Source organism: Aegilops tauschii, chromosome 4 (genome assembly GCF_002575655.3).
Source record: "Aegilops tauschii subsp. strangulata cultivar AL8/78 chromosome 4, Aet v6.0, whole genome shotgun sequence".
Lineage (NCBI taxonomy): Eukaryota > Viridiplantae > Streptophyta > Magnoliopsida > Poales > Poaceae > Aegilops > Aegilops tauschii.
Genome location: NC_053038.3, coordinates 336,744,802 through 336,768,655, shown reverse-complemented (window position 1 = coordinate 336,768,655; position 23,854 = coordinate 336,744,802).

Below are 23,854 nucleotides of genomic sequence, written 5' to 3'. Positions count from 1 at the left end.
GGCCTTTACTTGGTGTGCATGAATTGTTCTTTTATGACATGCCGATGCATAGGAAGAGAGTTAGACTAGGTTGCTTGATATATGTTACTTTGTGCTCACTACTAAATTACAAATCATTGTTAATTAAAATTGGCTTTGATATACCTTGGGATCCGGGTGGATCCATTACTTGAGCATTATATGCCTAGCTTAATGGCTTTAAAGAAAGCGCTGCCAGGGAGACAACCCGGAAGTTTTAGAGAGTCATTTATTTCTGTTGAGTGCTTTTATATAGTGTAAAAACAAAAAAATAAAGAGGGGAACCCAAAACTTTCCAAAAAGGAAAGTGAAAGTGAGAGAGACAAGCATTGTTGAAGTGGGAGAGCTCCTTGAACTTTGTTCATGCTCACGGAAAGTTTGTGATTCTTGATTACAGAAACTTTTCATCAAAAATAATTATCCCCTTGTAGAATTCCATTGTATTATAAAAATAATGTGCCAGGGTTTGCCTTTAGGATGTTCACAATGCTTGTTGGTTTGTGCGGTGCAGGAAAGAAACTTTGGCTGTAGTGTGCAATTTTACATTTTTTTTCTGGAACATCAAATGATTCTGATTCTTTTTGCACTGTCTTTCTATACAAATTGTTTATTTTTCCGAATTTTGGTAGAATTTTTGGGGTACCAGAAGTATGGTGAATGTTCAGATTGCTACAGACTGTTCTGTTTTTTACAGATTCTGTTTTTGATGCATAGTTTGCTTGTTTTGCTGAATCTATCAATTTCTATCAGTGGATTAAGCCATGAAAAAGTTATATTACAGTAGACACAATGCAAAAAAAAATATGAATTGGTTTGCAACAGTACCTAGATTAGTGATTTGCTTTATTATACTAACGGATCTTACCGAGTTTTCTGTTGAAGTTTTGTGTGGATGAAGTGTTTGATTGAGGAGGTCTCGATATGAGGAAAAGGAAGAGAGGCAAGAGCTCAAGCTTGGGGATTCCCAAGGCACCCCAAGTAAATATTCAAGAGACTCAAGCATCTAAGCTTGGGGATGCCCCGGAAGGCATCCCCTCTTTCTTCAACAAGTATCGGTATGTTTTCGTATTCGTTTCGTTCTTGCGATATGTGAAAGTCTTGGAGCGTCTTTTGCATTTAGTTTTCACTTTTATTTTATGCACCATGCTGGTATGAGATAGTCCATGGTTGATTTATGGAATGCTCATTGCACTTCACTTATATCTTTTGAGTATGACTTTATAGAATGCTTCATGTGCTTCACTTATATCATTTGAAGTTTGGATTGCCTGTTTCTCTTCACATAGAAAACCGCCATTTGTAGAATGCTCTTTTGCTTCACTTATATTTGTTAGAGCGTGGGCATATCTTTTGTAGAAAGAATTAAACTCTCTTGCTTCACTTATATCTATTTAGAGAGATGACAGGAATTGGTCATTCACATGGTTAGTCATAAAATCCTACATAAACTTGTAGATCACTGAATATGATATGTTTGATTCCTCGCAATAGTTTTGCGATATAAAGATGGTGATATTAGAGTCATGCTAGTGGGTAGTTATGGATTGTAGAAATACTTGTGTTGAAGTTTGTGATTCCCGTAGCATGCACGTATGGTGAACCATTGTGTAACGAAGTTGGAGCATGAGGTATTTATTGATTGTATTCCTTATGAGTGGCGGTCGGGGACGAGCGATGGTCTTTTCCTACCAATCTATCCCCCTAGGAGCATGCGCGTAGTACTTCGTTTCGATGACTACTAGATTTTCGCAATAAGTATGTGAGTTCTTTATGACTAATGTTGGATTATACGCAGTCTCACCCTTCCATCACTGCTAGCCTCTTCGGTACCGTGCATTGCCCTTTCTCACCTCGAGAGTTGGTGCAAACTTCGTCGGTGCATCCAAACCCCGTGATACGATACGCTCTATCACACATAAGCCTCCTTATATCTTCCTCAAAACAGCCACCATACCTACCTATTATGGCATTTCCATAGCCATTCCGGGATATATTGCCATGCAACTTCCATCATCATCATATTCATGACTTGAGCATTCATTGTCATATTGCCTTGCATGATCGTAAGATAGCTAGCATGATGTTTTCATGGCTTGTCCATTTTTTTATGTCATTGCTATGCTAGATCATTGCACATCCCGGTACACCGCCGGAGGCATTCATATAGAATCATATCTTTATTCCAGATATTGAGTTGTAATATTGAGTTGTAAGTAAATAAAGTGTGATGATCATCATTATAGAGCATTGCCTCTAAAAAAAGAGAGGCCAAAGAAGCCTAAATAAAAAAAGGGGCCAAAGAAGCCCGCAATATATATATATATATATATATAAATAAATAAAAAGGGGCAACGTTACTATCCTTTTACCACAATTGTGCTTCAGAGTAGCACCATGTTCTTCATATAGAGAGTCTCCTATATTGTCACTTTCATATACTAGTGGGAATTTTCATTATAGAACTTGGCTTGTATATTCCGACGATGGGCTTCCTCAAATGCCCTAGGTCTTCATGACCAAGCAAGTTGGATGCACACCCACTTAGTTTCAGTTTGAGCTTTCATACACTTATAGCTCTAGTGCATCCGTTGCATGGCAATCCCTAGTCCTCACATTGACATCAATTGATGGGCATCTCCATAGCCCGTTGATTAGCCGCGTCGATGTGAGACTTTATCCTTTTTGTCTTCTCCACATAACCTCCACCATCATACTCTATCCCACCTATAGTGCTATATCCATGGCTCACGCTCATGTATTGCGTGAAAGTTGAAAAGGTTTGAGAACGTCAAAAGTATGAAACAATTACTTGGCTTGTCATCGGGGTTGTGCATGATTTGAATATTTTGTGTGATGAAGATGGAGCATAGCCAGACTATATGATTTTGTAGGGATAACTTTCTTTGGCCATGTTGTTTTGAAAAGACATGATTGCTTTATTAGTACGCTCGAAGTATTATTGTTTTTATGTCAAATGATAGACTATTGCTTTGAATCACTCGTGTCTTAATATTCATGCAATGATTAGATATATGATCAAGATTATGCTAGGTAGCATTCCACATCAAAAATTATCTTCTTATCATTTACCTACTCGAGGACGAGCAGGAATTAAGCTTGGGGATGCTGATACGTCTCCGTCGTATCTATAATTTTTTATTGTTCCATGCCAATATTTTACAACTTTCATATACTTTTGGCAACTTTTTATATTATTTTTGGGACTAACATATTGATCCAGTGTCCAGTGCCAGTTCCTGTTTGTTGCATGTTTTATGTTTCGCAGAAACCCAATAACAAACAGAGTCCAAACGGGATAAAAACGGACGGAGATAATTTTTGGAATATTTATGATTTTTGGGAAGAAAAACCAACGCGAGACAGTGCCCGAGGGGGGCACGAGGCACGGGGGCGCGCCCCAGGGGGGCAGGCGCGGCCCTGACCCTCGTGGGCACCCCGTAAGGTGGATGATGCTCTTCTTTTGCCGCAACAAAGCTAATTTTTGGAGAAAAATCTAGGCGATAGATTCAACCCAATCGGAGTTACGGATCTCCGGATATAAAAGAAACGATGGAAGGGCATAATCGGAGAACGCGGAAACAGAGAGAGATAGAGAGACATATCCAATCTCGGAGGGGCTCTCGCCCCCCCCCCACACCATGGGAGCCAAGGACCAGAGGGGAAACCCTTCTCCCATCTAGGGAGAAGGTCAAGGAAGAAGAAGAATAAGGGGGGCTCTCTCCCCCTTGCTTCTGGTGGCGCCGGAACGCCGCCGGGGGCCATCATCATCACCGCGATCTTCACCAACACCTCCACCATCTTCACCAACATCTCCATCACCTTCCCCCATCTATATTCAGCGGTCCACTCTCCCACAACCCGCTGTACCCTCTACTTGAACATGGTGCTTTATGCTTCATATGATTATCCAATGATGTGTTGCCATCCTATGATGTCTGAGTAGATTTTCGTTGTCCTATCGGTGATTGATGAATTGCTATGATTGGTTTAATTTGCTTGTGGTTATGTTGCTATCATGTTGTGCCCTCCGTGTCGCGCAAGCGTGAGGGATTCCCGCTGTAGGGTGTTGCAATACGTTCATGATTCGCTTATAGTGGGTTGCTTGAGTGATAGAAGCATAAACCCGAGTAATGGGGTTGTGGCGTATGGGATAAAGGGGACTTGATGCTTTAATGCTATGGTTGGGTTTTACCTTAATGATCTTTAGTAGTTGAGGATGCTTGCTAGAGTTCCAATCATAAGTGCATATGATCCAAGAAGAGAAAGGATGTTAGCTTATGCCTCTCCCACACAAAACTTGCTATCGGTCTAGTAAAGTAGTCAATTGCTTAGGGAAAATTTCACAACTCCTACCACCACTTCTCCACACTCGCTATATTTACTTTATTGCTTCTTTATCTAAACAGCCCCTAGTTTATATTTACGTGCTCTTTATTATCTTGCAAACCTATCCAACAACACCTACAAAGTACTTCTAGTTTCATACTTGTTCTAGGTAAAGCGAACACTAAGTGTGCGTAGAGTCGTATCAGTGGCAGATAGGACTTGAGAGAATATTTGTTCTACCTTTAGCTCCTCGTTGGGTTCGACACTCTTAGTTATCGAAATAGGCTACAATTATCCCCTATACTTGTGGGTTATCACCGTGATTGACCAGTAAGTGCTCGAACCCCATCTTGTTCTTGATTATGCTGTCGGGGCTTGACGTTCTCCATCAATTGGTTAGGCCGCCGCCAGCGGCGAAGAAGAAGGGGGACACGGTGACTCCGTCTGGGGCAGACTCATCTGCCGCGGCTGCTCCTTCATCCGTGGGAAGGGGAGGCGGCGATGTTCGCACCTTCCCTGCCCGATCATCCTCGCGAGGCCCGGAGGAGCGCCCTGGCAGGGTGCCAGCCCCTGCGGCCCCGCTGGCTCCGGAGGTGCCGGTGCCTGATGCTGCTGCTGAGGTACCCAAGGCTCAGGTGCCCCCAGTCTCCCGAGCCATGGTGACGCTGCCGCCTCGTCCTCCTGCACCGCTGGTTCCGGGTTCTTCTGCCTCCTCCGCCTTCTTGGACCGCGCCCTTTCCGAGTTGGGCCAGCTGCGAGAGTACCTCCAAGGCACCGACTCCCACCTGGTAGCCGGGCGCCTGGAGCTGGTCTCCGGCTGGCTTCACTCTGATGCCTCTGTACGAGCGGCGCTGAGACGGGCCGCGGCAGCTTCTGAGGAGGAAAAGCAAGCTGCCGCCTAGGCCGCAGCTGCTCGCGAGGCGGCATTGAAGGATGTCGCGGTCGCCCAGGACCGCTGCAAGGTGCTAGAGGCCGAGCTGCAGGGTTTGCGCGATGAGCACGCCAAAGAAGCTCGTGACCGCCAGGCGAAGGAGGAGAAGATGAAGGCTCGGGAGGACGCCGTCAGGGACCGCGACGCTGAGCTGACGCAGATGGCGGAGTCGCAGACCGCTGAGCGCGGCCGGCTGGAGATGCTGGAGCAGAAGTTGAGGGCAGAGAGGGCCGAGCTGGACGCCAAGCCGAAGGTCCTGGCCGAGGACCGCGTGGCCTTCGCACTCCTCGAGAAGAGGTCTCGCGTGGCACTGAAGACACTTTACGAGAACGGCTTGGAGAAGCCGTTGGCTTGCGCCAAGGACGGCCCCACCCAGCTGGTTCCCTTCTTGTTCGAGGCGCTCGAGGAAGTCGTGAGAGGCGTCGGCCCCATGGCCGAGGTAGAAGCTCGCGTCCTTTCTTCTACGACGCCGACACGCGTCTTCAGCCACGTCCACCTTCGCGACCCTGATGCTAATCTTGACGAGCTGCTGGAGCCCGTGGACAGCGAGCACTTCGCCGCTGCTGCTGAAGCTGTGAAGAGCCAGGTGGAAGCCTAGCTGGGGAAGTTCCGCGCCTTTGCTACTACGCCCACGGCAGGTGTTGTTGATCTTGCGGCCTCGGGAGGTGGAGCTGGTGAGGGCAACACCACCACGGGGGTGGAGCCCCTGGTGAATGACAGCGTTGTCCAAGGGTGATCTTCTCGCGGCTTCTTTCCTGTTTTAACTCCTGCAATGTGCACCATGCCTCGTGGAGGCGTTTAAACTTGTGTTTGGTATTGTGAAGACAATTATGGTTTGTAATATTTGCTCCAGGATTTGCTTCGAGATTTTGCGGTTTCCTTCCTATTTGCTTTATGTTTTACGTTGGCAGAGCCCGGCCCCGCGCATACCTCAACCGCCGTTAGCCCCGACCGGATCACCAGGACGGGACCAAGGAGTGAGGGGCTATGTGGCAAGTTAGGCTCCTGAGTCGCGATGCTCAGGAGTCCCCCTTGACACGCAAACAACAAATAGGGAGGGAACATAGGAGTAGATCTGGCGTTCTATGTCGGCAGAGCCCGGCCCCGCGCATACCTCAACCGCCATTAGCCCCGACCGGATCACCAGGACGGGACTAAGGAGTGAGGGGCTACGTGACCAGTTAGACTCCGGAGTCGCGATGCTCAGGAGTCCCCCTTGACGTTCAAACAGCCTTCATACCTTGGCTCCGCTCGGGGAGGGGCGCGCGACAACCAAGTCCAGGGGACCTGGCTGGGTGGCGTGCGCTCGGGCGTGACCCGGGCGCAGCCCCCGTGTCCAGCCCCCTCGCATGACGCTCCCGAGGGGAGGTGTTGCGATGAGGCCAGACACTGAGCTCTGGGCTCCCTGGGGTTGATGCGGCTGTGGAACGCCCTCAGTTGTTTATCACCAGTGCGGAGCATAGCACTTCCGTATGTGTACGGGCATAGCCGCTCCTCGGCAGTGTCGTCAGCCAGCGCGGAGCATGGTGCTTCCACTGGTGCATGGGAGGGGGGCCCCCTCCGGGAGGAGCCCCCGGGCGTGTACAGCCCCGCCCTAACACGTGCCTTGCACGACAGGGCTAGACGAGGTGTATCTGGGCACTCGTGAGCCAGCGTGGGACTCACGAGGCGCTACCTCAAGGCGGGTTGCGCCTGGTCTTGAGTCTTGGACAGCTATGTGTTCCTGCGAGATGGTTAGATACAAATGCTCTACGTCCTCAGGTCCTGGCCCTCGAGCGAGCTCAGCCGCCGCTGGTATGCCAGGTCGCGATGCCATGGTCAAGGCCAGGGGGTGAGAGCTGGAGAGCCAGTAAGAGCTCCTGAGTCGTGATGCTCGGGAGCCCCCCTTTTAACGCGCAAGCGAATTGCATGAGAGAGAGAGGAGGCCCGTAGTAGGCGGCAGGTGATAATCACAGGCAGGTTAAGCATGAAAGGCAAATCAGCTTAGGCAAATGCAGGAGGGATACATGCCACTGGGTCAGGCCCGAGCAGCTTGGGGATGATGCAGCCCGAGGGGCGCCCCCAGCAAGGTAAACTAAAGGCACAAGCAAAAGGGATACATGCCGCAGGGACGGACCCATGCGGCCTGGGAATGATGCAGCCCTGAGGGCGCTCCCAGCTGAAATGAACTTGGAAGATGTCACCTGGTACCATTGTAGAAGGGGTGTTGGAGTAGCTGAAGATGCGCGGTGAAGAGGCCGACCCTCACGAGCCACCGGAGCCCTGAGCCTCGGGAGGCTCTGGGGGTCTAGGCGGTTCCTCGAGGACCATCTCCATCTCCGCTAGGACCGCGTGGTGCCTGGCCTCCTGAGCCACCAGAATGCTCCATAGGTGATGCTGGAAGGTGGCAGCCGCGTTCGGCAGGCCGAAAGGCATGCGAACGTAGTTGTCCGGCTTACCCTCGCAGCGTCCCACACGCGAAGGCCAGAGGCGTTCCTGAGATGCGGCTCGGTTGAGCCCTGGGACGTCGATGCAGACGCGCAGCCCGCCATCCTCGCCTGGATGGGGAGCCACGCCAGGCAAACGGCGATCCCTGCGCATGGCTCTTGCTTCTTGAAGCTCCTGAGTGGTCTTGGTGATGAACTCCTGAGGGTTGGGCTTTCCACACCCTGTGCCTTCCTGAGGGAAACGTGCTGTGAAGCACGCCTCCAAGTGGTGCCCGAGTGCCTCCCTCGTGATTCTGGCAAAGTCCGAGGCCCTCCAGAAGAGAGCCCCCGAGCCCTGCCCGAGGAGGGCACCGAGCGCGCCTTCCTATGCAATGGAAGGAGGCTCCCCTTGCACGGGCGCGGATCCTGATGTGGCACCTCATGAGATGCCAACCTCCTGAGGCCTCGAGCTGAGTGGTGTCTTCTTCTTCTTGGGGACTGCCTCAGGTGGGTTCTCGCCCTTGATGTCCGGCTCCTCGATTGATGCAGCTTGGAAGGCGCGCTCGAGGGAGGACACCACATCTCTTTCCTCGCAGGGGACCGTGATGATCCCGCCGCTTCCTGGCATCTTGAGGACGTAGTAGCCGTGGTGGGTCACCGCCATGAACTTGACCAGGGCCGGATACGCGAGGATGGCATTGTACGGCAGGTGGATGTGGGCGACGTCGAAGTCTATGAGCTCGGTGCGGTAGTTGATGCGCTGTCCGAAGGTGACAGGGAGGCGAACCTGCCCTATCGGGGTGGTGGAGCCATCAGTAACTCCTGAGAAAGGCTTGGTAGGCTGAAGTTGATCATATGGCACTTGAAGGTTGTCGAACATCTCCACGGACAGGACGTTAAGCCCTGTGCCACCATCGATGAGGGTCCTGGTGACTTTCACGTTGCTGATGACTGGGGAACAAAGCATCGGGAGGACGCCAGCGGTAGGCGCACCCTTGAGTTGATCTGCTAAGCTGAAGGTGATGGCGCACTTGGACCACCTAAGCGGGCGTGTGGCCTCGAGCCTGGGGAGGACTGCATTCACCTCGCGAGCAAACTGCTTGAAGATGCGCTAAGAGGCTGGGGCCTGAGCTCCGCCCAAGATGCAAGCGATAGCTCGCGGCTCCTGGAAGCCCCCAGCCCCCTCGTCCTGGTGATGGTCGTCATTCCTCCTCGGCGGTGGCGGCAGAGGAGGAAGACCTGCGTTGCCCTACGGGCGGTCCTCGCGAAGCTGATCCCTCCAGGCTCCCTCGCGAGGCTGATCCTGCCAGCGATCCTCACGAGGTCAGTCACGCCACTCCTGGCAAGGGCCACGGTCGTCCCATTGTCCTCCGCCTCGTCCTCCTCCTCGGTCGTAACCCCGGTCATTGCGCTCGGGGCGTCGACCGAAGCATCCTTCTCGAACGTCCCTGAGCTCTTGGCATTCGTTGGTGTTGTGGGTGTGTAGGTTGTGGTAGGCGCAGAACGGTCGACTGCCGTTGGACGACTCCGACTGGTCCCTGCCGCGCTTCGTGTCTGGTTCTGCTGCAAGCACGGCTGCTCCTTTGCGCTTCACGTCCTTGGCCTTGGCCTTCTTCTCTTCTGGGTCAGCAGTTGGAAGCTCGAGGAGGGAGAGGCGTTCTTCCTCGGCTCTTGCGCACTTGGTCGCTAGGTTGAATAGCTCCAGGGATGTGTGCAACTCCTCGTGGATGGCGAGCTCCTCCTTCATCTTGACGTTGTGGACGCCATCAAAGAACGCTGAGATGATGGCCTCGTCCATCACCTTGGGGATCTTCAGGCAAGCACTATTGAAGCATTGGATGTATTTCTGCAAGGTCTCTCCAGGCTGCTGCTTGACGCGGCGCAGGTCACCCGCGGCCGGGGGGCAGTCGCGAGTGCCCTGGAAGTTGGCGATCAAGCGGCTATGCATCTCGTCCCAGGAGGAGATCGAGCCGGGAGGCAGGTTCAGGAGCCAGGTGCGGGCACCATCCTTGAGCGCCATGGGAAACCAGTTCGCCATGACCTTCTCGTCTCCGTTGGCCGCCTCGATGCCGAGCTCGTAGATCTGCAGGAACTCCGCGGGGTCGGTGGTACCGTCGTAGCGAGGAGGCAGGTCCGGCTTGAACTTGCCCGGCCAGGCAACGCTACGCAGCTCGATGGTGAAGGCACGGCAACCTGTTGTGGCCACCGAAGCCCTTTGCTGACGTGGGGCTTGCTCTTGGTGGTACCCGCGCACTGCCGCCAGGGGCAGCACGGGGTCTTGGCACGCCGGTGCAGGGAAGCGGTCTTGTCGTGCTGGTGCAGGAAGCACGGGAGCGCCTTTTTGAGGCCATGGGATTTCTTGGCAGCTTCTTTCTTGTCGCGTGGGCGCTGGATGTGGTGGGTCACGTCCAGGGGCCGCGCGCCTTGGATCCAGGGCGCCTTCTTGGGGCGGAGGTTGCAGAGGCGCTCCCTGAGCCGCGTCGCCCATGCCTGGCAGAGGGCGAGGCAGCGAGAGGGACGGCGCGGGAGAGCCCCTGCGGCACTGACGAGCTCGGTGATGCGAGCGAGCCACTCTTCATAGAGGTCGTCGACAGGGCGGTAGTGCAGGAGCTCACGTGCCAGGAGCAACGCGTCCTATGCGTCCGTGGGGGCGTGATGAGCGTGAGACGACGAACCAGTTGGGGTCAGCGACGGAGTGGCGGTGCGGCCTTCCCGCCGCACCAACGGGTGCAGCGAAGATGCTTGCTGCTCGTTCCCCGCCGGGCCGGTGGCGGCGTTGGCGGCAGGCGATGGAGAACGACGAGGAGGCCCGCCAACGGGAGCCGTCTGGGTGACGCGGGCGGCGAGAGCTCGGCGAGCGTCCGCCATGGATGCGACGAAGCGATGGGACGCAGATCAGCGGAAAGAAGATTTCGGCGCAGCCCTACCTGGCGCGCCAAATGTCGGATATCGGGTTCCGGCAAAACCCTTAAGGTTCGAACACAGAGGTGCGCACGAAGATCTCTCCCTACCGAAACATGCCTCAGCCTCGCTGCGATCCCTAAACTAGATCGATGAACAACACAAGAGACGCAAGATTTATACAGGTTCGGGCTACCGTTGTGGTGTAATACCCTACTCCTGTGTGTGGTGTGGTGGATTGCCTCTTGGGCTGATGATGAACAGTACAAGGGAAGAACAGCCTCGCGAGGAGAGGTGTTCTTGTGCTTGATGGTGTGTAGATGAACTGGGTTCGGGTCTCTCTAGATCAGATGCCTTCTACTGTGGTGGCTAGCCCTATTTATAGAGGCCCTGGTCCTCTTCCCAAATATTGAGCGGGAAGGGATCCAACAACGGCCATTTTGAAAGGGGACAGCTAGTACAGGCTAGCCTGACTAAAGGTGGTCTTCACCTGCCAAAGGTGTTGTTGGTGACGCCATCTTGGGCTCCGTGGTGACCTCCGTCCTGCCGTTCTGCTGGTCTTGGTCTCGTTGCACTGATAAGGAAACCTTTGCCTGATGCCTTGGCACTCCGCACTTGCGCTTGCCTCCTTGGCACCAAAGAGGAAACGAGGACACTGTGCGGGCTGGCGCCCGCCTGGTGCCTGCCTGGTCTTGATCGTCATGGCTTGCATCACGAGGACCTCGCAAGGTACCCCTTGCCTTGATTTCTCCGCCTCCTCGCGAGCATGCCTGGCGAGGCCGCCCCTGAGGAGGCCTTGTGTTGTCCGCCCCACGAGGCTTGGCCCCTCGCGAGGGTCTTGAGTGTTGGGTTGGTGAAGACGGGCCGTACTGGGCCACTGGTTGAGCCACACTGCAGGCCGCAGGCAGGCAAGTCTGGGGACCCCCGTTCCCAGAACGCCGACAGTAATAGTATAAGCGTGTGACGTGTGAGCTAAAATAAAATGTGCACGACATCTTTTGTTTTTTAGAAGTTTTGAGGGTAGGGTGTGAAGAGCACATATGTGTGTGACGTCTACCTGCAGATAGACGGTGGGTGTGAGAGGACTCGGGAGAGTCGTGACTCATGAGGGTGCGTGTGCGTGAGAGAGAGGGGGGCACGTATCAATGCAATGCATGTGTCCGTAAATCATTATCCGACAAACATTCGCCACAAGCCTTTTCCTGACGAACGTCGTAAGAACCGTTAGATCGGCATCCGACAGTGTCAGTTTTGCCATGTCATTAACAGAACAGCCACTCCTCCTACACACAAATCTTCCACGTGAGTGTTAGCAACTGCTGTATGCTCCCTCCGTTCCAAAATCAGTGCATATAGCTTTATTGAAAATTCAAACCTCACAAACTTTTACCGAGTTTCCGTGTACCAAATTGCACATGTAGAATACCCTATATATATCATTTCATTCATCTTCGAGAGGTAACTATAAAGATGGGGGAGGAGTCTACAAAGAAAGACCATCGTATCACCTGCAGCAATTTCAACCATCCTTTGGTGCGGAGGAATATCATAGGAACTCTATATGATATGATTTTTATAGGATTTTTTCCTTTAGAGCCAATTGGTTCATAGGAATAGATTCATATACTCCGCATTTCAAAGGAAATAAACATGATATCATTTCTATAGATTTAGAGCCTCTTGGTTCATATGAATGGATTCCTATACTCCCATAATTTCAAAGGAAAATAAACATTAGGGTATATTCAATAGAAAAGTTCCTATGATATGAACCAAATTACATCTCTTTTCTAATCCCTCCTCATAGGAATTGAGATACATGTCATAATCCCTCCTCATAGGAATTGAGATACATGTCATAATTAAGCATAATGCACAAACCTCAAAACACAAGCACTTCTCCTTTGTTCTAGAATCTTCCGTATCATAATTGAATTTTTTTCTAAGTGAATTGCCATTATTTGTTTTTTACTTTATGCTTTACAATGCACAACCCCATGAATCTTAACATTTTTATAAAAGTAATTGATGTTGAATGAGATGAACTATAAGAACTAAACGATCATCTACATCATGCATATATGACTCAAAGCTTTACATGCTATAGTGTGTACTTATTCATAATTTGGTTTCGAAATCTCATGCGTTCAATGCATGTGTACCATAATAGTTTTGAGTAGAGTAGCAAATTTCACGCGGCCTCGGGTAGGTCAAAATGCAGGGCCCATGCATCATTGCCTTTCGGTCGAACCTACGTCCATAATTTTTTGTACGTACTATATCTCCACTCATCCCCGAACCCAAAATGCTGCCTTCTTCCCGTAAAACCAAGCGGCCCACACATATTTAGGGTGTCGACTCGAACTCAATCCCTCTCCCGTTTACTACGACGTGGCCCCGCACGCCATAGTACTCCTACAAACCCTACCGCCGCACGCATCATCTGTTTTCTTCAAGAGGACGAGGGAGAAGCCGATTTGTAGTGGAGGCGCTTTCAAAAAAAGGATCTGTAGTGGAGATCCCTACCCTAGGGTGCCCTAGGTAGCTGCCGCACGCATCATTGGTTTTCTCTTTTCTTTATGCTCTTGCGCCCTAGAGTGAAATGTTGGTTGCTTCGTCCGTCCAGCTTAATGCGGGAAAGGTGGGGCTTTGTGATTTGACCCCTCATCGCTCATTTTCTACTACTGCGGCGCTACAACCGGGGTGCCTCCAATTCCAACCGCTGCTCCGAACTGTAATTTGGTGCATCGCACGTGGAACAAGATGGTGGATGAGCCACAAGTCGGCCAAAGGGGTCCTGTTAAGTGTGTCGCGATTTTGTGTGCGGAATGACCCTACTTGAGTTGCTACGCCAACACGACAGGAGCAGCCTACCACTTGGTTTTGCTCCTTGGTGAATCCCGACTATATTGATCTAAAAAGATACGTACTAAACTACCCTCTCCGTCTCTTTTTTAGGCGTCTCGGTTTATAGGGCGTGCACGTAGTTCTAGGTCATCCATTTGACTAACTAAATATGAGTTACTATGTCACAAAAAGTATATCGTTGGATTCTTAAGAGGATGTAGTTTCTAAACATATACACCCTCCGTCTAGGTGTGTAAGTCGTCTTACGAAAACCAAATAATCCCAAAACACTTAGGCGCGGTGCATTAACTTCTACCTCGTTTCTTGTTTCTTCACATATCAACCAATAAGAGACGAGGGGTGTGCATGCTTTTAATGACTTGAGACTACCAAACACGACATGCAGTGGTTAGTTCATTGCATGCGATTCTATTAATTAGCAAATAAACATTAAGGTCTCTTGTTTTCCCCTCCTCCTTGCTCACCTAGACGGAGGGAGTATTTAAAAGTCGAGGGCGGGGCTTTTCCTTCGCGGTAGGAGGGGCATTTCTGCCTAGTCGGTTCGACAGAGACGCGAGAAGATGAGGGAGTAGGCTACTGCAAACGTAGGGCTGTGTGATTTGACAGCGAGTTACTGCTGGACAGGTGGGGCCCCGTGATTTGACTTGCCATTATCATTTTAACTGCGGCACTACAACCAGCGTGAGTCTCCTGATTCCTGACCACCTCCATACAGGTGCCTCTCCCGATGCTCCACCATGTAGAGGCTGGCTCTTGCATGAGATCCCACTTCTCCACTTTTTCCTTGCCTCTCTTTCCTCCACATATGCAAAAATGCCATGTAAAGCGGGCTTATAGCCCACTATTGTACTTACATGCTCCTACAGGTGCTAAGCTTGCCACATAGGCATAAAGTCTGATGTGGCAAGTTAATTTAGAAGAGAGAGACTAGTTTGGTGACCCAAGGAAGAAATGGTGCTAAGCACGTGTACCTAGGTGAAAAGACTATTTTGAGTCTATAGCTAATTAAATGAAGCAAACTTAGCAACAAAAAACTAATAAGCACCTATGCATTGGGGACTTGATTGCTAAGCCATTTAATGCCCTTAGCACCTCATCTAAGCACCATTTCATTGGAAGAGGTCACTCCTTGGCAAATGCAATAAATACTACGAAGAAAGAGATTGAGAGAAGTAAAAAATACACTTATAGCTAACCTTGTTGTAGTATGAGTGACTAAGTGATGACTATGTATGACATGCCAACATCAGATAGCCTAACGCACCATGTTAAATCTCCAAGGGCAGTCGTGGTAGGCGCGACCATGATACGGGCTGCTGGAAGCCCTTGGATCTGAGATCGAACGGTCGCATCCTATGTTGCTGAAAATTTGCAGAATAACCCTCCAAGATAGGATATTCACCCATAGGTCTAGAATCATGCCATCCAACCGTTCGATCTCAGATCCAAGGGCCCTCGGAAGCCCGTATCATCGGAAAATGGAAAGCCACTACCCTGTCGTTCGCACGCTGGCAATTCGCTCCTACTCGTCCCTGCACGTCCTTTAATATTACGGCAGTTCGCTCCTAGTCGTCCCGTCCTTTCACATTACGGCAGTTCCACTAATCCTAACCCTCCTCCCAAATCCATGGCATCCCAAATCTCCATGTTCGGCGGTGATTACAAGGTTAGAACCATCACCGGCGATGAGTTCGACGTCATCTACACCCGTTCTTCCGCGACGGTGAAAGGATGCCTTGCTCGCTTCAGATGCATGTTCGAAAACTCAAATGCTGAGTGAGTCGCTGGGCTAGATTTTGAGTACACCATAGTCCTGGGATGAGAGAAGGATCTAAAGGAGGAAGATAGGAAGAAGCCCGCCGTGATCCAGGTTTGCGTGCATGACTTATGCTTGGTCTACCACATATGCCATGCCGACGTTGAATGCCAGGATTTTAAGAACTTCCTCAAGAGCGACCTAGTCAAATTCGTTACTGTAGACGTTACGAACGACGAAAGAGACCTTGGTCAGATAGGCCTCATTGTAGGCAACCCCTTCGACCTCTAGAAGAATCGGCTGCTACCCTCCAGTGGTCAGCCTTCAATGCTGACCCTGGCAGGAGCCATGGTTCATCCTTCGTACGGTAAACTGGAGAAACCTCCGTACACGTTTCATCATCATGCATAGCAGCAGAATGTACTAGATATAGACCACATCCACTATGCTGCAATGGATGGCTACCTTTGTTTCAATATCTACAAGGGTGGGATGAAGAGCAAGAGCCAAGTGTGCGGTTCAAGCAAAGAAGTATCGGCCAAGAGGGAGAGGGACAAGGACGAAGTCGATGACATGGACGAGGACTCCGAGTAAGGTGGCAGTGTCGTTGCTCATGGTGGTTCTAATGCAGTGTCTACCGGATTAGTTGCATAGTTTAATTTCATGTGTGCTTAGTTTAATTTGAGGGGTGTGTTGTGCTGAGCCCCCAGCAGAACTATGTTATGTTTCTTCTCGTTACTTTAACTCTTCAGTACGTACATACTAGTATTTCTTTAATAGAATTTAGCACCCCATTGAAGCACGTACTAGCTTTTTTAATAGTACTATATGCATAATTTGGCGACGAGCGCTCTCTATATGTACTACCTTTTCTTAATTTCAAGTTTTGCTCCATGGCGCAATCCGTCGATACTACTACTGTACAAAAGTATACATTTTTTAAAAGGCTAGGGTACTGTTCATCACATATATAGCCAGTTAAGTTCTCAACCTAGAACAACGTGCATGCCATGTAAACCGATATGGAGGAAGTATAGTAAAAATGAGGTGATTTTACCGAGCGATCGGTGGGGGAGCATGGCCTGTCATGCGGTCCCACGTCTCATGATGTACCAAGGCGATGCGTGTGTCCCTCTTGAGGCAGAAGCAATACTACGTGGTTTGAGATGATGGCGAACCGAAGTGTGAAATAATGGTTGCTTCGTTCGTCTGGGAATGTGCGGCATTGTGATTTGACGTCTCATTGCTCATCACTACTACTGGGCGGTATGATTGGGGTGCATCCCCCCTGCTGTTTTGCACTGTTATTTGGTGCTTGACACGTTGACCCGGTTGCTATATGTCCCACATGTCGGCGACAGGAAGTACAGAAATTCATGAAAGGGAGCGTCGACGGAGGAGTACAAGACACGGCTTGGGTTTTTGTTGCTTTGCGCGATCCATCGATACAAACGCGAACTATAAAAAGGCGAGGGCGGGTCTTTTCCCGCGCGGCAGGCAGGGGAGTTTGGCATAGTCTGTTCGAGGCAAGGAGGCAGGAAGGGAAACAAGCAAATAAAGGTTGAGCGACTTAGTTTTGGGAAAATCTGATTTTACGGAATACGTACCCACTAGGGTTTATAGGGCTCATCTAAAAAACATTCGTTTTTCCGTTTTATAAGTCTCAATTCTACTATTAGTAGTAGTACTCCCTCCTTTCCGATTTATAGGGCTTATCTCAAAATTTTATTTTTTCCATTTTATAAGGCTCAATTTGGTTGTTCCCCATCATAAGTTCAGATTCTAAGGTGCATTAAATCATTGCATGCAAGTATTAAGAGAAAATTGACCAATGCATGTACTTTATGCATGCATGTATTGCAACTAATGCATTGGCAAACATAATTTGTTGAGGAAAACAAGAGCATTAATTGGGTGCTTTTGCAAACTACAAAAAGTATTCCACCACTCACCATCTACCTTGGTTGGTGAGATTTTTGAATTGAGCCCTATAATCCAGAAAGGACGGAGTACCATCACATGTTGGATTTCGAGGTGCGTTAGATCACCCGATGCAAGCAGTGTCAAGAGAAAACTCACCAATGCATGTAGAAGTTCATGGAAATTTAGTGGTCATTCATGCATTCATTCTAATTAATGGCTCGGTAAACATAACTTCTTGAGAAAAACGAGCGTACTAATTACTTGTTCAAACTACGAAATTAATTCGACCACTCCCGTCTACCTTGGTTGGAGAGATTTTGAAATTGAGCCATAAACTGGAAAGGAAGGAGTCGTAACTTTTGTCTTGATTACTATTTGTGGCCTTGTATAGATGCAAAATGTATTTTTTTATAGTGGCCTTGTATAAGTAAATGGAGGGAGTACTAAAGGACATATATATTAGCAACAATATGATAATCCCTCTAACCAAGGAAGTAGGGACGAGGAGTAAACGGAGGGAGTATTAAAATTTTCTCCTCGTCCTCCGAGCCACCGCGCCCATGGGTGGGGGATACGGCGTGCTAAGCAAGCTTCTCCTCGTTCTGCGAGTTGACGGGACACATCAAAAGTACTCCAGTGTATAGAGCCTTGCCTCTAAGGTAGGCCCCACATGGTTTGCCTCTTTTTTAACATAACGCGTCAAGTCGCAATTTGTTTGTTCACCCGTGGTAGACGATCCTCCCTCCATCAAGTGGACAACCAGTACAAGTGTCAAATTACCACGTGGGCTGCCTTTTCGTACAGAAATGAGCTCCACCATGTACCCGCGCGAGTGTGGTTGGGAAAGAGACGGGAGTACGTGCGCCGTGCATGCACCTCTTCTCTTCGTGCACGTCCCCTACCTACGTGGGTGTGTGTGAGAGAGATACAAACCTAGACATAATGCACCGTCAATCCCCATGCCTCCGCCCAATCCGACCACCAGTCAACACCACGCCCCACTCCTCCTCACCTTATCTCTCATCTTTCTCCCTCCATTTTTATATACAAGGCCACTATCAAAATTAAAATTTGAAGATATACAAGGCCACTAACACTAATCGATGCAATATTAATGGTGTTTGCCTCATAGTACTAGCAAAGGAGGACATTAATTATCCCTTGCATGCATGCGGGAGTGTGAGCATTGGCTTGATGTGCATGAAAGAGAAGAATACACATTAATTTAAATGGCAAACAAGGAAACAAGGTGGCTTGCAACATTGACTTAGAAGACATTAATTTTTTCCTTGGTACCTGTAATATGGGTTTGTGGCCTTGTATACAAAAATGGAGTCCGATAAAATTCTCGAGATACCATTTATCCAATAAAATTCTCAAGATATCATTAGTTTTTACAAAATGGGATTACTCCTGCATGGGTCAATCACAATAGGTGTTTTGTAAAAAAATGCATCTTGATGTTCCGTGCAATGCACGGGAATCTTTCTAGTCCATGAGAACAACACATGGCAAAATTCCACGGCGAACAAGGGATTTGAATCTGTTGGGAGGGGCTGTTTGGATCTTGCCCAGGGTAGCCAAAATATTGGCGACCCTTTTGTCCACCGGTGCCTTTGCCACCGATGAACGAGGAATGGCTCGGGTGCTTATGCATCCTCCAGCGCGCACGTTGGACACGAGCTCACACGAGCTGTGTTTTTTTTGTCCCACCACACCGCCCGAGCCGCCCGCAGACCGACCGGCGACCCACAAATTATGCCATCCAACCGTAGTCGCACACATTATGACAGCAACTCAACCAACTGGACGAATTCATGCAAACACGACGATATTTCATATAAACAACGACGGAAATCATATAAAATACCGGATTTTCATACAAACATGACGGATTTCATTAAAGTCAAATGAACTACGCGGTGCTAGTTCTGGACAACACAGGTATATAATACCCGGCCTAAATGGTCGCCCGCCGATCGATTTGTGTTCCTCATGTCCGGCAGCAGGATCACCGGACCGCCGTATGCTTCAGCGCAAAGGACGGCTCGCTTCCCCACTTCCCAACTAATATCATTGGCTGATGCCAAAGATGATGGTGGAAGGGGGCTTCCTCGCTTCCGTGGAGCCCATGCGAGGTCGACGAAGGTCCTCGCAACAAAAGGATCCGGCAAGACACCTGATGTGTACGCCGGCGTCGCCTCCGCGGTGGCCTTCATGGGACCCAAGCGGTGGCGGCGTCCCGTGTGCTACTTCTCCTCGATGATGGCGGCGGACGCGGAGGCCCTAGCCACCGACTCGTCACTCTCTGCGCACCCGGCTTCTGTTGCTTCTTGCATGGCGCAGCCGCCGGCATGGGAGTCTCGGCCACAGAAACGGGAGACACGGTACGAGGCGGCGACGTGGACGGCAGCAACGACGCCCGTGCGCCGCTCCTTGTCGAGCTGGCCTGGAGCGGCGAGTTGCTGAACCGCGCGCCGGCTTGGCGCAGCAACTGGCTCCGTCGGGCGAGGGGAGGGAGGTGGATCAGCAAGCTGCATAGCTCGTATCCGGCGGGCTCGGCAGGCCACCCAGCCGGCTTGGATGTGGAATAACTACTCTTCGTAAGCCATTGTAAGAGTGGACAAAATGGTGAAGGAGGAGATAGGGGAGCGGCGGAGGTGTGCGATTCTTGGCCGGCATTTGGCCTCGTTTAAATAGGAGATTAAATAGACGGCGGACGGGAGGAGCTCGGCCGGCGTTGCGTTTAATGCTGGCCCGGTCATGAACGGACGTGTGTCCAGAGTGGGTTTCTCAGCTTCCACATGGGCGGATTTCAAGGAGGCATTTGAATGCGGCAAGGAGGCGTGTTCAGCCGGGCGTGCAACGAGTGGCGCCCTCGACTCTGACGTAGGACACCGCGACGTTCTTCCACTGACGTGTGGGCTCTTTGGGCACATGGCCTGCATGTTAGTGACCCAACACAGGAAGCGCACAGCAGAGGAACCTTTGGTGGGCCAGGGCGGTAAGAAGCGGGCATTTCATAAACCGATGATTGTTCACTGAGAGTGACGTCATCTTTTTCATGTAAATAAGCCTACTATGTTGATAGCCCGTTCGATACGTTGAGATTCATAAAGACCGCTGCAAACATCAATGTTCTGCTTATCACAGATAAGATTGATTAATACCCGTAACAATCCATGTCCTTAACAAAGGGTGCATGCACGTATAGGTTGAGCATGTGTCTTGCGTCGTGTGCTGTGTGCATGCAGGCATGCCAGTGTTGTTTGTGTGCAAGGGTACGTTTTAGTGTTGCGTGCATGTGTGTGTACGTGTGTGTGTTCGTGAGTGCATGTGTACGCGTCAGTGTTGCACGCCTGCATGTGTGCGTGTGTTCGTTATGTGTATGTGTCAGTGTTGCACGCCTGCATGCGTACGTGTCTTGCGTGCGTGCATGTGTATGTGCGGGGTGGGGCTACATGTCAGTCGACTGACTGTTTCATCTCTGGTCATTAGATTTTCCAGCCGTTGGATACGAAATCAAGGGCCTGCAGTTTATCATCAAACTCCACCCCCCTGAGCCGCCAGCCACCACCGGCCGAACCGCCGGCCACCGCTGCCCGCGCCCGGCCCGCGCCGCCACGCCGCCCCGAAACCACTCCCCACCGCCAGTCCGCCGCCGCACCATCCCTCTAGCCCCCCCCCCCCCCCCCCCCCCCGCGCGCCGAGCTTTTTCTCCGGCGATCCCCACCCCACCGCCCAATCAACGCCCCCACCACCGGCGACTGCCAACCAAAGGTCTCACAACTTCGAATACCCACCGACCACTAATTTATTACCATTTATGTCCTTCTTATACGTGCTGACGGGTGGGTCGTATGGTAATGTGCGCTGCTGAATGTGGACCGTTTGACTAGTCAATTGATCGTGTCATCAAAATATTACGGAGCTGTATGGTGAGCCAGTGACCATATGATCACCCTAAAATGTATTTTATTAACACAGTACAGACTCAAACTACCATTTCTTTCTTTCATATATGGGCTGACAGGTGGGCCCCACGGTTACGTGCCCCGATGGTGCAACACTAGTTGCGCCATGTGCAACGTCTGACTGGTCAATTGATTGTGACATCAACAAAATACGGAGTTGTACGGGTGAGCCAGTGACCGTATAATCATGACATGTATTTTTTAACATGGTACAGACGCAAGGGCTCATATATACGCGCTAGCACTCACCGCTATAAGCGCACACATGCAGATCCTACCCTTATGAGCACCTTCGAGAGAGTGAGCCAGCATATGATCTTGAGATTTTACGAAGTCACCATAGGTGCCTCATAGTCGAGTGGAGCGTCTCCTCCCACTGAACGCACATCGCCAGAAAATACTGAAATTAACCCAGGATAAATGCGAGCACCGGGACTTTAACCCTGGTGGGCTCGAGAAACCACCGTCCTCCTAACCATCCAACCACATGTTGGTTAGCATGACAAAATGTATGTGGTGACCATGATGAGCTTATTCTGAAGTCAAGTGACCATATCGTGCTTTCGCTTCAAATACAATGACCGTAAGTGTCGTCAACAAAATACGGAGCACGCATCAAATGCAAAGGCCGTCAGTGTCATCAAGAAAATACGGAGACGTATCGTGAGCTAGATACCGTATGATCACCACGAGAATGTATACGGTGACTGTAATGAGCATATTCTAAAGTCCAGTGACCGTATAGTGCTTTAGCTTGAAATACAGTGATCATCACGCGTGAATGTGTCGTGGGCATGCATACTTTTAGAGGGCCAAGAGATAGTTTCTGTGCGTACGTGAAAGTGGTGTAGAAAGAGGGGGTGTCCGGTGGAGACAAGGAGAGATATGCCCTTCGTTTCTCTTTCCCGTGACTAATATTTTAGGAGAATATATAAGCATTCACAATGCAGAACAAATATTTTTGGATGCACCATGCAATTAACATTCATGTATAACATTGTACTATTGTATATGCTTATTTTCTTAGTGGCCAATTGCATGTGTGGTGTGGTGGGCACATCATTTCCAGTTGTGGTGGGTCAACATGAGGACTCATGGGTCGGTTCCATCCTGCGCCACATAGGTTGGACCGAGACGCGATATATGAGAACCCATTTGGAGGACTCGGCATACAACACGAAGCTACCAGAGTGGCGGAGGACTCTATCCCCACTGGTGATAAGCCGACTATATATGATTTGTAACCCTAGGCCCCGAGTATGTTATAGAAGCTTGGGGGCTAGTTCGTCGATACTATACACACACGCACAATCCCAGGTATTCACGTATACTTTGTACACAACCCTGTCACTAATATACAGTACCAGGTGTAGGCTTTTTCCTCAACTTCAAGGGTCCGAACTAGGGTAAAACTTTGCCTTGTATTACCATCCAGCCTAACAGTCAGGGATATCCTACCGAATGATATGATGGAATCATATCTGCCAACTACTAAGAGAGAGGTGTGTCGGGGGGCAATGTGTGCGAGAGAGGCCTAATGATAATGTGCGTGCGGCAGACACGTAGGCACATATATGTGCGTATAGAGGGCTAGTAGAGACCGTGCATGTGTATATATGCATGTGAGAGAAATAGTGTTTTCCAACTGAGATTAGTGAAAAGAGTGGTACATAGTTGTCGGAGTAAATGGCCACGGGTAGCCTAACCGGCTCCCCCTGGCTCTTCAAAAATTATCAGGCCGTTTAAACCTTCAAGCATACAAAGCATGGGGCCACTTTCCCCCGGCCGGCTATCCCCAGGGCCGACTCCCAGAAGGCGACCCAGCCTCAGAAACCTTCCCCAAGAAAGCTATGAGATGGCCGACTCCAGGAAGTCGTCCATAAGAGCACCGACTCCCAGAAGCCGGCCATGAAGAACGCCGACTCCCAGAAGCCGGCCCAGATCGCACCCACCAAGACTACGTCCACATAATGGTGATAAGACGGGGCGTGGCTGCAGTACAGCCCACTACCCCCGAATCCCGAAGCAGGTATGGCCACAGGACGCTGTACGGGTCAGCCATCACCCGTCCGGCACGACACTGTAGCCATGTTGACCTCGACGTCATCCACGACAAGCGCCAGTACGGCCCGCCGGCAGCGGGCCCCTTTAGCCAGACAAACACTCGAAGGCGGCCCGGCCTCCCCTAGTCGGCCAGGGGCATAGCCGGCTCCCAAGAGCCGGCTACCTCCCTCCCTCGAAACATGTGCCTCATTAAGGAGACAAGACGAGGTAAGGCTACAGTGAGAGCCCGCAAGGCGGCTGCACTGTAGCCATGCTTACCTCGACGAAGCCCTCGTCATCAGGGGCGAGGCAACAGTAACCAGCCGCCGACAAGACCCCCAAGCGGTGGGGCCGGCCTATCGACCAAGAGGCCGGCAGCCGGCGGGACCCACCAGTCGGCGGGCCCCAATGACCGGCGGAGAAGCCAGCGAACATAGGCACTGACGGCTGGGACCCGCGCCCAGCCAGATTACTATTGTACCCCTGGGGGGTAGGCCTATATAAACCTCCCGGGGCACCCATGCAAAGGGTTGGTCTCATAGAATCATACACACCACATAGAGAGAGAAGGAGAGCTAGCCTGGCCCTTCTTCCTCCTCAAACCCGACAGCTCAAGGAGCGTTTGTAGCTACTCATTCTGATCTAGTGATCATGCGGACACCCCGCAGAGCAGGACTAGGGGTGTTAT